At 55.7% G+C, this 13,583-nt stretch overlaps 1 pseudogene across 1 annotated transcript; it reads left to right on the plus strand.

The window, feature by feature from the left end:
- The first annotated feature begins 707 nt into the window (after window positions 1-707).
- LOC143677513 (bcl-2-related ovarian killer protein-like) lies at window positions 708-10,937 on the plus strand (annotated as a pseudogene). The gene is made up of 4 exons (XR_013172640.1): window positions 708-3,164; window positions 4,974-5,102; window positions 10,353-10,516; window positions 10,686-10,937. The product of XR_013172640.1 is annotated as a bcl-2-related ovarian killer protein-like (transcript).
- Window positions 10,938-13,583: the final 2,646 nt, after the last annotated feature.

A 13,583-nucleotide genomic window follows, 5' to 3' on the forward strand; every position in this document is an offset into this window, starting at 1 on the left:
TGAGCACTGCCAGGATTTCTAAGGTCTGGACAAAGGTGTGCGGCAGCCAAATTCCAGATTGGTTTAACCCTCCTACCTTAGTTTCCCACAGACTTGGAGGTTTAAAACAGCAGACATTTACACTCTCACAATTCTGGAGGCCAAAGGTCCGAAATCAAGTGTTGACAGGTGATAACTTTTAGAGGCTCTGAGCGAAGCTGCCCTCTGCCTCTGGCCTCTGCGTGGTGGCAGTGGTCCACTGTTCTCTGACTCGCCCCCATTTCTTTCCAATCTCTGCCTTCATCTCCACAGGCCCTTCTTTTCCCTGTCCCTGTGTGCTCTCCTCCTTTTATAAGATCACCCACCATGCAGATGATGTCATTGTGAGATCCTTAACTATTTACATCTGAAAAGACCCTGTTTCCAAATCCTTAACTATTTACATCTGAAAAGACCCTGTTTCCATTCTGAGGTTCTGGGTGGACATGAAGGGGGGTGGGGCACTCTTCACCCCCCCCTCGGTAAATAGGTCATTTGTGATTCCTCACTGCTGTTCATATTCTGTCTTCTGTAATGAACATTCCCAGGGCTGGGAGCTGTAGGAAATACACACACCTATCAGTCATGCCCTGCCACTTGTCCTTTGCAGGCCCACTCGCACTTGCCCAGGATGCATGCGGTGGGGGAGGACACTGGGGCTGCGCATGGTGCAGGAGGGGGCCTGAGGCCACACGGGGTGCTAACAGGGGCCGCTGCATGGGACAGTGCAGGCGCAGGGTCCCTCCCCTGCTGGAGGGGCCTTCCGGGGTGGGGGGTGGGGGGTGCGATGGAGCAAGACCCCCCCCCCAGGTTCTGTCCAGTCCCATAGCAGCAACCTGCCCTTCTGTGCTTCTGGGTCTCCACCTCTAAAATACAGGCAGCCCCAAGGCTGGGGCTCCTTGAAAACGCTCCAGGAAGACTTTATTGGGGATACCCTCGACTCTGCAGGAAGGGCCTCACAATTCAGAGCCCTTGGGTTTTTCTGCAAAAAAAACAATGAAACAATTATTGAGCGCTTACCACCTGACAGGCAGTTTCTTTTAGCGCTTTGCATACATTAGCTAATTCAGTCCTCCCACGAAACTCTGGAGGTGGGTATCACTCTTCAGATGCGAAGGCCCAGGCAGACAGAGGTCTAACGGCTGACCCGCTTTCCGCATTGACCGTCGATGGGGGTGGGGGGAAGTGTCCCCCCATTTTCTCTTCTCTCAAAGGGTTTGTGTGAGACAGGGATAATTGTGTTGTTTAGGAAAACTCCTCAGTGAAACCATCTGAACTAGAATTTTCATTGTGGGAAGGTTCTCAATTGTGGATGAAATTTATTTAATTAGCATAAGACTACCCAGATTTTCTATTTCTCTACTCTTAGTTTGGTAAATTGTATTTAATCTTAATTTTCAAATTTATTTTCACAAAGTTGTTCCTACTAGCCTCTTATCCTTTTCAGGATCTGCAGCCCTGTCCCCCCTTTCTTTCCTAATATTGGAATTTGAGTTTTCTTTTTTAAAAAAAATCAATCTTTCCAGTTTTTATTAATCCTATTAATCTTTTCAAAGAACTCATTTTTGGCTTTGTTGATTTTCTCTATTTTTTTGCTTTGTTTGCTTGATTTCTGCTTTTGATTATTTCCTTTCATCTTTGGGTTTAATTTGCTGTTCTAGCTATTTGAGTTGGAACATTGATTTTCAAATTGTCTTCTTAGAACTATAAGTTTCCTCCTAAGCACTGCTTTTGCTGCATTCCTCAAAGTTTGTCATATTTTCGTTATTATTCACTTTAAAATATCTTGCAACTTCTGTTGTGATACTTGATCCATTGATTATTTTGAGGTGTAATATTTAATTTATAGACATTTGGATACTTTCTAGTAGTTTTTCTGTTATTGAGCTTTCATTTAATTCAGAGAGGACGTCCATAGGATTTCAATCCTTTGACATTTGTCCAGACTTGTTTATGACCCAGGATAGAGTCTATTTTGGCAAACATCCTTTGTGCACATGGAAAGAACGTGTGTTCTATAGTTGTTGGTGACAACTAAGCTTTTAGAAGAAAACACAGGAGAATATCCTCATGAAAAAAGCACTAATCACAAAATAAAAGACTGACAAATTGGACTTCATTAAGATTACATTCTTTTGCTTAAAAGCAAAAGCAAAAGCAAAGCACTGCATAGGAGATGTTTGCAATACAGGTATCAGACCCAGGACATGCATCTTAGCTATATAAAGTACCTCTACAAATCAATAAGAAAAAGATGGACAACTCAAATTAAAACTGGAGCTCTGGAACGCAGGCATCTGGTTCCAGAGCTAGGCCCTAATCGCTGCGTAAAGGGGGCACAGACCCGCCGGGCCCCTTCAGAGTGTGTCCCGGGAACTCGGTCGTTCCTCCTTAAGCAGGCGGCTCGTGAAGCCAGAGCTCCTCCCTGGCCCCGGCGCCCGCGCCAAGGGAACGGCGAGGCCGGGGACAAACAACGTGGACTGCGGCCCTCAGAGGTGGGTGGCCCGGGAGCCCGGGAGCGGTCGGGAGGCCGAGGAGCCGCGGCCCCTCTCGGAGCCCACCCCTGGAGCCCACTCTCGTGCCGCGAGGTGCGGGTCGGGGGTCCGGGGATAGCTGGTGTTGAACGATCCGGGCGGTGCACCCCGCCCGCGTGCTTCTCTTCGAGCGAATCGCTCTTTCCCTACTGCACCGCCACACTTGGGCCGCCGCGTGGGTCCCGTGGATTCGATTCGGAGTCTACAAGCCAGCGTGCCACCGGGTCTTTCCCAAGCGGCGACCCGAAGCTAGCCGCGGCCCTGCCCGGGCGCGCGCGATGCGCCCCGTTGCCCCGCGGGGCTCCGGCTCTGAGTGCCCCCCCTGAAGGCGGCCGCGGCTGAGCGCTGTCTGCTCGCAGGTGCAGCGTCCTCCGTCCGCGGCCCCGCTATGGAGGTGCTGCGGCGCTCCTCGGTCTTCGCTGCCGACTTCATGGACGCCTTTGACCGCTCCGCCCATCGACGAAGAGCTGGTGGCCCAGGCCAAGGCGCTCGGCCGGGAGTTGGTGCGCGCGCGGCTGCTCCGCGCTGGCCTCGCCTGGAGCGCGCCTGAGCGCGCCGCCCCCGGCCCCGGCGGCCGCTTGGCGGAGGTGTGCGCGGTGCTGCTGCGCCTGGGTGAGTCTGACCCCGCCGCCCCCACTACCGCGGGACTCGCGCGGCGCGCAGGGACTGTTTCCCCCGGCGGGTGTCCTCAACCCCCTGCAGCTGTCACGTCGCGGATACCCCCTGCCCGCTCGTCCAGATGGGCCGGCACAGCCGGGATTTCAGATGTCCTGGCCCTGAACAATAGAAAGCTCCGGAAAGAAAACTGTTTTGGTGGTTGAACCTTCAGAGTGACCCTAGTACTTAGTTGGGCGCAAAAATCCTTGGGGGCGTCCAGCTGTTTGTTTTGCAAAATAGGTCCTTTTTGTTACTGGCTGAAATCCTGCAGAAGCTGTTATTTCCTCTGAACTTGGAGGTCCCCTAAAGCCCCCTGCGGGGAATGCCGGTGGCCGTAGGAGAGACGAGCCTTGGGTAGTCCACATCCCAGGGTTGTTTGGGGTGTGTGTGCTTCTTCCAGGGTCGGGTCACCAGGGAGGGTGGAAGAACCCAGCCCTTAAGTGTCAGCCAGGTCCACTGCAGCACCGACATTGTTCACCACTGCGCCCCTCTGGGGAGCCAGGAGTGAACAGTGCCCTCTGGGCCAGGCCAGAAAGGGCGGTGGCAGCGGAGATGCAGAGTGAGGGATGTGGGCTGGCCCAGCAGCGGGGGCCAGAGGGACCCCCCCCCCCCCGCCGAGGGTAGTCAGGGGGGAAGTGCAGAGTGCCTCTAGGAGGGGGTGGGATCCCCCACCCAGCCAGAGGGAGACCACGGTGCGCAGGGTTTGGGGACCCACTGTGTCCTGCTTGGCAGGCCCTGTGGCGTCAGCTGCCTGTGGGCCCTCTCCTGGGGGGGGGGGTGTTCTAGACAGCCCCCAAGCAGAGATGCAGCTTGTCCACAACAAACAGGAAGGGCCTCGGGTCATGTCCTCAGTGTTCTGTCTCTTGGGGCCCGTCCACTTCAACCCTCGTGCTCTGTGTGAGAATAGCCAGGCCAGCCTTGGAGATTTCCAGACAGCTGCCTCCTCCGAGGCTGGCCATTCCTGGGTCCTGCTTGGGTTCCAGATTTTAACAAATTAGGTGGTTTACCTCTGGCCTTGGACATGGGTGCCTTATTGTGGCACTGTCCAGCTGGCCGTATTTCCCTGTTTGCTTTGGCTGGTGGAGTGACCAGCCTGGGAAGCAGCCAGTCAGCGGTGTGGAGCTCCGCTTGGTCCTCCCGGGCACTTGCCAGGTGTTGCCAGGAGCTTGTGGCAAGGGTACAAGGCCAGGGTATTTCCTTGCCTGGGTGCGGCTGCCTCCCCCCACAACCGGTACAAGTGGCCCAGTCTGGATATGGTGGCATAGGGGACTTGGGCACTTTGCTGGGTCTCTGTGACACTGCTCCCCCCAGCCACGACTTTTTCAGAGCCTATGCAGGGGACTGCCTACCACCCGGGCACCTGGAGCAGCCCCTCCCCCAGGTTGCACTCTGCTTGCCTTCCGGGTCCCACACCCGCCTGCTTGGGCAGCTCAGCCCGGGTGTCAGGGTGAATCACCTACAGGGTGAATCCTAGGCAGGGCAGGCCCAGCCCCGCCCCGGGATTCCAGCCACACCTGCCCAGCAGGCGCCGATGAGGCCACAGAGGCAGTCCAGGGGTAGCAGGGCCCCGCCTTGGTCTCCTGGTCGTTCTCTTGGTTGCAGGCTGTGGGAAGGGGCAGGGGGTCAAGCCCCTCAGGTGGAGATCAGGGCTGGGTGGAGTAGACTGGAGATCAGACAGGCCCCAAGTGGTCAGCTCTTGGGGGAGTGTGAAGGGCAGAGTTGGGGAGGGTGTGGGCCACCTCTAACTTGCTCTGTGACCACCAGGGGATGAGCTGGAGCTGATGCGGCCCAGCGTCTACCGCAACATGGACCGCCAACTGAACCTGTCCTTGCAGTCAGAGACCGTGGTGACTGATGCCTTCCTGGCTGTGGCAGCCCAGATCTTCTCTGCAGGTGGGCATAGCCTCTCCTTGCCCAGGGCAGGGGCTTTGGTTGGGGAGCAGCCCTAGACCCTCCTGGGACAGTCCCGCCAGGCCCTGCAGTCACACATGCATAGCCAGACAACCCCACCCCTCACTCCCTACCCCTGCAACCTCTCCTGCTGCCGGCCGGTGACGGCTGTGTAACAAGCCCACCTCAAAGGGACTGAGTCAGCCGCAGCTGGCCATACAGGCAGAGGAGGGTTGATCTCATGGAGCCTAGTGGTCTTGGGGAGCTGGACCCAGCAGGAGGCCTGCTGGTCTGCACTTGGGGCTTGGGAGGGGCAACTGGCTGCAGTTGCTGGAGCTTCCGCATGCCCCCAGGGGGTTGAGCTCTCACAACATGGCTGCTGGGCTCTCACACGAGTGCCAGAGCCTCAGAAGTCATGTAGCGCCACCCCCCAGGCTCTGCTGGTCACCAGCAGACCAGCATCGAGGGGCCTGAGTGCAGAGGGGGCACCCTGGGGCTGTTCAGAGACTGGGACTCTTCGCTAGCCTGGCCGTCCCACGCACCCATGGCTCTCTGGGTGCCTTGCCCTGTGCTGTGGGCAGCTGACAACCCAGCTCTCTCACCACGACATCTGCCACCACCACTGCTTCTCTCACCCTCACCTTGAGTTCAGCTCTCGCTGCTTTCTCAGTACAAGCCACCCAGGTCCTCCTCCGGACCCAGTGTCTCCTGTTGAGTGCTCTGTCCAGGGCGCTCAGCAGAGCCTGGCTCTGCCCAGCCTGGCCTCTGGCCCCATGTCTAGTCTTGTCAGGTCTGAGCATACACCTTGTCTCCCCATCCAGGCTCCACCAGGGATGCCCCATAAGCCTTACACCTCAGGTCCTGGCCTCGCTTGCCCCAAGCTTGGCAAGTCTACTTGCTCCCCGCATTTTCCTGGTGTGTGACTGCTGCTGGACAGCTGTGAAAGGGAATGAGCCAAAGCAGCCCCTTGCCTACCTGCAAAGACTGTAGGATCCGCTGGGACCCTAGGCCCTATGGAGGATGGGTGGCAAGCCCCAGCCCTCAGGGAGGGAGAACCTGAGGTTCCCAGGGGCCAGGGGCTGGGGGGACCCGTTTGATGGGCTGACTAGTAGCCCTGGCCTATCTCCCAGGCAAGGAAAGGGGGCCTGAGAGCAGAGGGGCTGCCTGTCTGCCTCTCAGGGAGGCTCCAGCTTTGCTGACCCCAGCCTTGGGACTCAGTGGCCGTGGCTGGGCCTCCAGCATCCCCCGCCCCAGGAGGCAGAGCAGGGACGTGCTGCCCAGTTAGCCCATAGGCTCTCTGACAGGTGCCTACCCTGAGCCCCTCGTTTCATGTGGTTGGCGGAGGGAGGGGGCCAGTCTGCGGCAGGACCCCAGCTTCTTCTGTGCTCTGAGGGGTTTCAGACCTCATGTGGGGCCAGTGGGGCTGGTGGGAGGGGGCCCTCCAACATGCTCTGCCAGGCCCCACACTGGGTCCTGGGAGTGAGGGCCTTGGGATCTGGTCCTGTCCCCCTGCCTCCTGGGGTCACTCGGCTGCCATCCACCTGCGTGACCCTGAAGTGCCCGGAGCACACCTGCGTGGGAGCAGGTGATCGCAGGTGCCTGTTCTGGGCTCCTGCCTGTGGGGTTAGTCCTGTGGCTACAGGGTGGGTGCCTTGTGGGTGACACAGGGCTGGGAGGGGCCCCCAGGAGGGTAGGTTCCTTGGCCAGGCTCCTCAGGGGCCCAGGGCTGCCTCGGTTCCTGCTTCTGTGCCCGCTGGGAGGGCGAGTGTCAGCCAGCCTCGTTCAAGGGCTCAGGATGAGGCGGCGATGGAGCCTCGTTCCAAAGCTGGGCACGGGCTTGGCCTCACAGGGTGGGGGCCCTGGCTGTGAATCTGCCCCTGTTATGGGGTCCTGCGGGTGCCTGGTGGAAGGGGTTCCTCATAAAGGGCCCTGTGGGGAGTGTGGCATTGGGCAGGTATCGGCTTGAGACCTTAGCTGGGATCCCCATCCCTCTCAGGCCTTACGCTGTCGTGGTCCCATCCAGGCTGTCCTCAGTGGCCGTTTACCATCCACGAGCCGACTTTAAGGGCGGCTCATCTCTGAGAACATGGGGTGGGCAGAAACCGAGGATGGGGGTCCTCACTGGAGCAGCCCCACCCCTGCCTGCTGAGCTGGCCAGGTGCAGGAACAGGCCCAGGTAGGGGCAGCTGGGGCAGGTGAGGGGGTGAGTTGGGGGAGGGCGTGGGCAGCTCTCTGAACAGGCCGTTCGTTTTACTTGTCGAGTAGAGTTTAAATCTTGTGAGTTTGTTTGAAAACTGCAACAGAACATACTCCTCAGTGTGCTGCGCTCACCCCCTAGCACAGTTGTGGTAGTTTCTTCACCCCTAATCTGGCCTCTGGGGTGGCCTGGGCACCCTGGGCCCCACGCATTGGCTCCCTCATAGCTGTGTGACTTGCAGGTGGTGTTCTAACCTCTCTGGGCTCCCAGTCTGCTCAGTTCTGCTTTCAGTGGCTCTTAGACCTTCCACCTTAGGCTGGCTTGTGGCCACCTCTCTCGGACACTTCTGGCTTGCTGCCTGCTCTCTCCCCTTCATCCCTTGTCCATCTGGTCTTCCCAGCCCTCTTTTTGCCTGCATTCCCCAGCCCAAGTTGGCCAGGTCTTGTCCACATGGACCTGCAGGCTGGACCGTCTTTCCCCTTATCCTCTTGGCAAGTGCTCTTGGGGTGCAGGCCCACCTCCACCAGGAAACTTGCTTGGTTTGCACCTTGGTCTTAGTGGGGGTGATGACATGGGCAGCTCGAGGGGCAGTCCCAGGCTCCAGCACACGAGGCCCTCCTCCCTCAGGACCAGAGGCCACCAAGGCTATTCCTGGCAGGGTTTTCATCTGGGGTATCACGGTTCCCTTCAGAAGAGAAACTAACCTCTCCTTCTCCTTTAAAAGCTGGCAGTCATTTCCATCTTTTCCCTCGTATTACAAGGACAAAATGTTTCACCACAGAAAGATGAGTAAATAGAAGGAATAACTTAACAACAAAAAGACAAATGGCCCAATTAGAAACAAGGGCAAAGGGCTTAAATAGAAAATTCTCCAGAGAAGATGCACAAATGGCCAAAAGCAGATGAGCTGATGCTCAGCAAATCATTGGGGAATTTCACATCAAAACCACGAGCTACCCCTGGAATGGCTTCTCCCCACTGGGACGGCTTCAGTCGGAGGCAGGGTTGCAAGTGTTGGGGAGAATATGGAGGAGGACACATTCACACATTGGGTGGAAAATCTGGCAGGTCCTTGAAAAGCTAAATGTAGACTTACACCCTTTGACCTAGAGGTCCCCTCCCAGGTATACCCCAGGAAATGAAACCTGTCCAGCAGCGTTATTCCCCATTACTGGGGGTGGGAGCAGCCATGTGCCTGTGCAGGGACACTGACACCATGCCTGGCCCTGAGGGGGCCGCTGCTCAGTCATGGTGAGCGAAGTGCCCCCATGTCACGGCATGATGAGCTTGGCCGCAGGGTCCTTAATGTGAAATGGTGAGGAGAGGCTCATCCATGTGGACTGCAGCAAGCAGCGGGGTGATGGGCTTAAGGTGACTGTTCTGGGAGTAGACAGTAGTGACCGTGGCATGACTGTGAGTGTTCTAAAGGCCATTGTGTTGTGCACTTAAAAAGGTAGACTCTCTAGGAGGCATGTGGATTCTATCTCAATTTAAAAAAACAAAATGCAGACAAGCTCAGAGAGCATAGCTCTTGCCCACAATCCTACTGGCACCTTCCAGAAGCTTCACTGGTTTAGTTGCTCCTTGGAACACCCCCACCCCACCCCCAATACCACGACACGAGACCTGCGCATGTGGCACAGGCTCTGCGGGGTCACTTCCCTTGATGAGTCCCTGGTCCGTCCCTGCCTACATTGGGTGCAGTGGTGGATGTCCCCGGGAGGGGCCTCAGGGGCGTGGGGGTTTCAGACTCGGACCTGCATTGGCAGAGGTGGTAGCAGGGGTCCGGGGTCTGCTCTGTGTTTTCTTAAAGTGTCCTTAGAACGGGGCAAAGTCACTCCCATCCATGGCAGTTTCCAAAAGCTGGAGTTATGGGCTGTTCCTAAGTTGACAATCCCAGCTGCCCTGGGCCACCCTGCACCCTCCTTTGCTTTCAGGGTCTTTAATCCGATAGAGACAAATATTAGATTTGTCTGTGATTGTGAGTGAGGGTAGTCTTGTTTTTCAAATGTTTTATGTAGTATTTGTATCTTTTTCTTTGTGAGACATTTGTCGTGCCAGATCTGTATTTCTTTTTTGAAGGTTTCTCTTTTTTCTCACTATTGATTTATGAAATCTCTTTATATATTAAATGAACATATCAGCATGTAATCTACAAGTATTTCATGCCCTTCGCCCTGACTAGTTGTCATTTATTAGTCTTTCCTGATGGGTTCTACATGTCATTTTCAGCAAAACCTTTTCCACAATGAGATTAAAATGCTCCCTGCCCCTGTCTTCTCACCTGGTACTTTTGTGGTTCTCTCTGTGTTCTGAGGCCTCTCCTGTCAGATCCACACCTTCTTTCCTCCCTACTCTCCTGTTTGGTCTGCCATGGGTTGAATAGGGGCCCCCAGAAGGTACACCCCTGTTCCAGAACCTGTCCGGAAAAAGGGCTTTGTGGATGTTGCCGAGTTAAAGAGTTTCAGTTGCAGAGATGACCTCGGTTATGCAGGTGGGACCCAAGGGCCATCACAAGAGGCCTTGGAGAGGATAGGTGGGGAAGAGGGGACGAGGAGGGACAGGTGGGAAATGGGAAACAGGGGTGGGGGGCTGGGGGAAGAGAAGGCAGAGGCAGGAAGAAGCCTCCCCTGCAGATTTCAGCAGGAGCAGAGCCCTGCTACACCTTGACTTTGCACTTGTGGCCTCTAGAGCTGGGTGAGCATAAATGTCTGTTGTTTTATGCTGTACAAAAACTAGTACGCTGACCGTGATGTGCTGTGAGGGCAGACACGTCCTGGGCTCAGGTGCACGTGTGCCCAGGGCCTGGCAAGTATGCAGTGGGTGCTTGAGAAGGCTCTGGAAGGAACAGCCTGTGATAGGATGGCCGGTGCGTGGACCAGGTTGCGGGGGGGTGGGGCTTTTCAATTCTACCCCTAGTGCTTCATGGGTGGCAGGCAGGGGTCTCAGGGAGGCTCACACCTGTGGGGACTCTGCCCAGGAAAGCCTGAACAGGAGCGGATCTTGGTGCCAGCCTCCTCCCTCCCTGCTCCCCTCTGACCAGGTCTCTCCTGCAGGCATCACGTGGGGCAAGGTGGTGTCTCTGTATGCTGTGGCTGCGGGGCTGGCTGTGGACTGTGTGCGGCACTCGCAGCCCGCCATGGCGCACGCGCTGGTGGACTGCCTGGGGGAGTTTGTGCGCAAGACCCTGGCCAGCTGGCTGCGGAGGCGTGGCGGATGGGTGAGTGCTGTGGGGGTGCAGAGGGCCCGGTCTCACTGCCCTAGTCCACCCCAGGCCTCCATCCCTTTTCACCTCCAAGTCTGTGCAGTGGGTTTGGCTCCATGTGGAGCCTGGCGTCAGGATGGCGCACACTTCCCTCCTGGCTCATGCCACCCCTCTGCCCTCCCAGACCGATGTCCTCAAGTGCGTGGTCAGCAGTGACACTGGCCTCCGCTCCCACTGGCTGGTGGCCGCACTCTGCAGCTTCGGCCGCTTCCTAAGGCCACCCTCTTCCTGCTGCTGCCGGAAAGATGAACAGCCTGCCTGGGCGACAGCCGTGCCCCAGGCCCCCCTACACCCCCCACCCCGGGAAGCCATGCCCCCTGGAGAGCGTCGCCCCAGCCTCATGCTGGGCATGGCCCAGCCCTCGGAGACCTACCTTGCTGCTGGTGGGGCTGTCCTGGTCCCCTGTCGTCGGCAGACCCAGGTCCTTTGGAAGGGGTGAGAGTAGCTGGCCGTCCCTGGGCCCAGGGTGGGGGCTGCCCCCTGCTCTCCCAACTCCTGAACCTGGGGCTTCCTCTCTCCTTGTGGGGGCAGGAAGTTGGGCCCACACTTTAAGTGGATGCCCTGGGACTGTCCTGGGAAGGGGCCATCTCGCGGCTTCATGGACACTTGCTCATTGGGTCTGAAGCTGATGCTGGCTTGGCTGAAGCCGGAGTGGCTGTGGGCCACACTGGCCATGCGAGTGTCTGGCTTATGCTCTGGCTGCTTAGTTCATTTCTGAAGGGGAAGTGTGGCCCACTGCAGGGCCTGGGTGTGTTAGGGATGGGGTGTGGGTCCCCTGGCTGCACACCTGAGCAATGGACGCCAATAAAGTATTGTCGATGTGGTGTCTCTGTCTCCTTCCTTGTCCTGGGGCCTCCCCACCTCTCTTGCCCAGGCCACGTGGCCCCCAGGCTGCAGCATCCTCAGGAGAGGTGTTTGCCTGGGACCCCCTTCATCTGTGGCTTTCTTAGCCAGGAGACTGCAAAGGCTCAGCCTTCGCTGTGAAGGCCCCCATAGGAGCCCACCCACCCCCACCCAGTGGGAGGCCCAGGGTGCTCTAGGGGCCGAGATCCGAACAAACACCTTCACAGTCTCATTTTCACTTTAGATCAAACATCCTCACGGGCTATATAGTCTGCCTATGAAAGGGTGAGGGGCGGGGGTTGCTTGAAAACGATGTAGGGGCTTGAGAGGGTGGGTGTGGGTGATGAGAGCATTCTGGAATGGGTTCTTTTGGCACAGAGGCCACTGGCCGTCTGTGATGTGCTGCAGCAATGGAGAGCCATGGGACTTTCCATGGAATAGAAAGCACCACTGGGCTCCCCACCCAGATGGCTGCATGAGGTAAAGCTCTGGGTGATCATGTATTTGACATCTTGGAACATTCTAGTCAAACTTGGCAGTATAGTGGGATTGGCTGGTTGCTCCTGACTGCTGGAGAAACTGAGGAAAGAAAGTGTTGTGTAAATGACAAGAAAGCCTCGATATTCCTTCTGAAAGAAACCCTTAGGTCCTGTAGCTGCAGAGTTGAGATTCTGAAAACCAAACCCATATCCCTCCTGCGAGTGGTTGAATTACAACATACGTGAATTCCCCACCTTGCAGGGTGTCTGCTGTTAAAGTGAGGGTGTAGATTGGGAAGGAATGGGATCCTGAAAATTGGAGGGGGGACAATAGGGTTGATGATGACACTGGGGACATTGAAACCCAAGATTCTCTCTGCCAGTAGAAGCAGCCCTTCTGCTACCACCTGGGGAGGGGAACCTGCTGTGCACCTGTAAAGGCCTCCCCCGAGGAGCTGGTTTGAAGAACACTTCTTTTCATGACCACCCCACCACCCCTCTTTTCTTCAAGACCTATAACTAGATTGAAGTCCCAATAGGCCCCAAAAGAGGCACAATGTGTGACCCATGAGGTATGCTGTACTCCAAAAGAACTGCATGAGTTTTCCAGTCTATATAGACAGAAAATCAGGAATACATGTGGGAATGGATATTAGGATGTGGGATAATAGCGGAAGGAATATAAAGTTGGAGTCAGCTGTATTATTTATATGGGCCCTCTAAGCAGAGATCTGGATTCGGTGTTGTAGTCCAAGAGGTTAAAAACTGGTTCGTTGGTTGAAACATGGACCAAAAGGTAGCCAGTATTACCTGAGGTTGAAATGCCAGAACTGCCCTGATATAATATAGATGAGGGGATCCAGAGGCTTAGAGAGACTGGAATGTTAGAGTGGTTTTATCATGGAAGACCTGCTCACATACCCCACAGAGGTCCAGAGGACACACCTTTTATCAAAACTGTGAGGAATAAATTTGTGAGACTAGCTCCATCGTCCCCGAAGAACCCTGTAGTTGCCTTTCTCCGTAGGTCAGATATTACGGTGGGAACGTCTGTTACTGAGCTGGAATCCTTAAATACCATGGGGATGATTGCGTCCCAGGTTGGCAGGAGTCAGGTATCAGCATTTAATCACCAAAGCCAAGGTGGGCGTGGCTGCCGTAAGGGACAGCAGACTCAAAGCAGTGATCTGAAGAGTTTGACTTGCAGGGACCTAAGGCGCTGGCTAGTTGACTATGGGGTACATAGAAGTAAAATAGATGGGCACTCTGCTGAATTCAACATACAGTATAAGCAGAAAAGTGAACAAAAGTTTAACCTGAATCACAAAAACAGGCCTCTCAATCAGTTCCCAGACCTGAGACCGTTCACAGTCCCAGAGTTCCTTGAATGAGGGGAAGGCAGGTCCACTTGGGGAAGTACCCTGCTGTATTGCCACGAATTTAGTCTTCCAACCTTCCCCAAGAAGACCCATGGCCTTTTACCAGGTCTTCTGGTCTTCTGATGCCGCTCTGGTGAGATGAGAGAAGGTTCACCAGTCTCTGTTGAATAAATGTTTGAAATTTTCCATAGTAAAAAGTTAAAAAAAAAAAGTCTCTACTAGAAAAACAAGAGTTAGATTCAGAAGGTCTGACATAGGAATTCAGAGTCCTTATTCCTTCCCTGTGTTCCAGATGGGAGCTCCCTCAAATCCTGAGGGCAC

The sequence above is a fragment of the Tamandua tetradactyla genome, chromosome 3 (assembly GCF_023851605.1).
Source record: "Tamandua tetradactyla isolate mTamTet1 chromosome 3, mTamTet1.pri, whole genome shotgun sequence".
In the NCBI taxonomy this organism is placed as follows: Eukaryota; Metazoa; Chordata; class Mammalia; order Pilosa; family Myrmecophagidae; genus Tamandua; species Tamandua tetradactyla.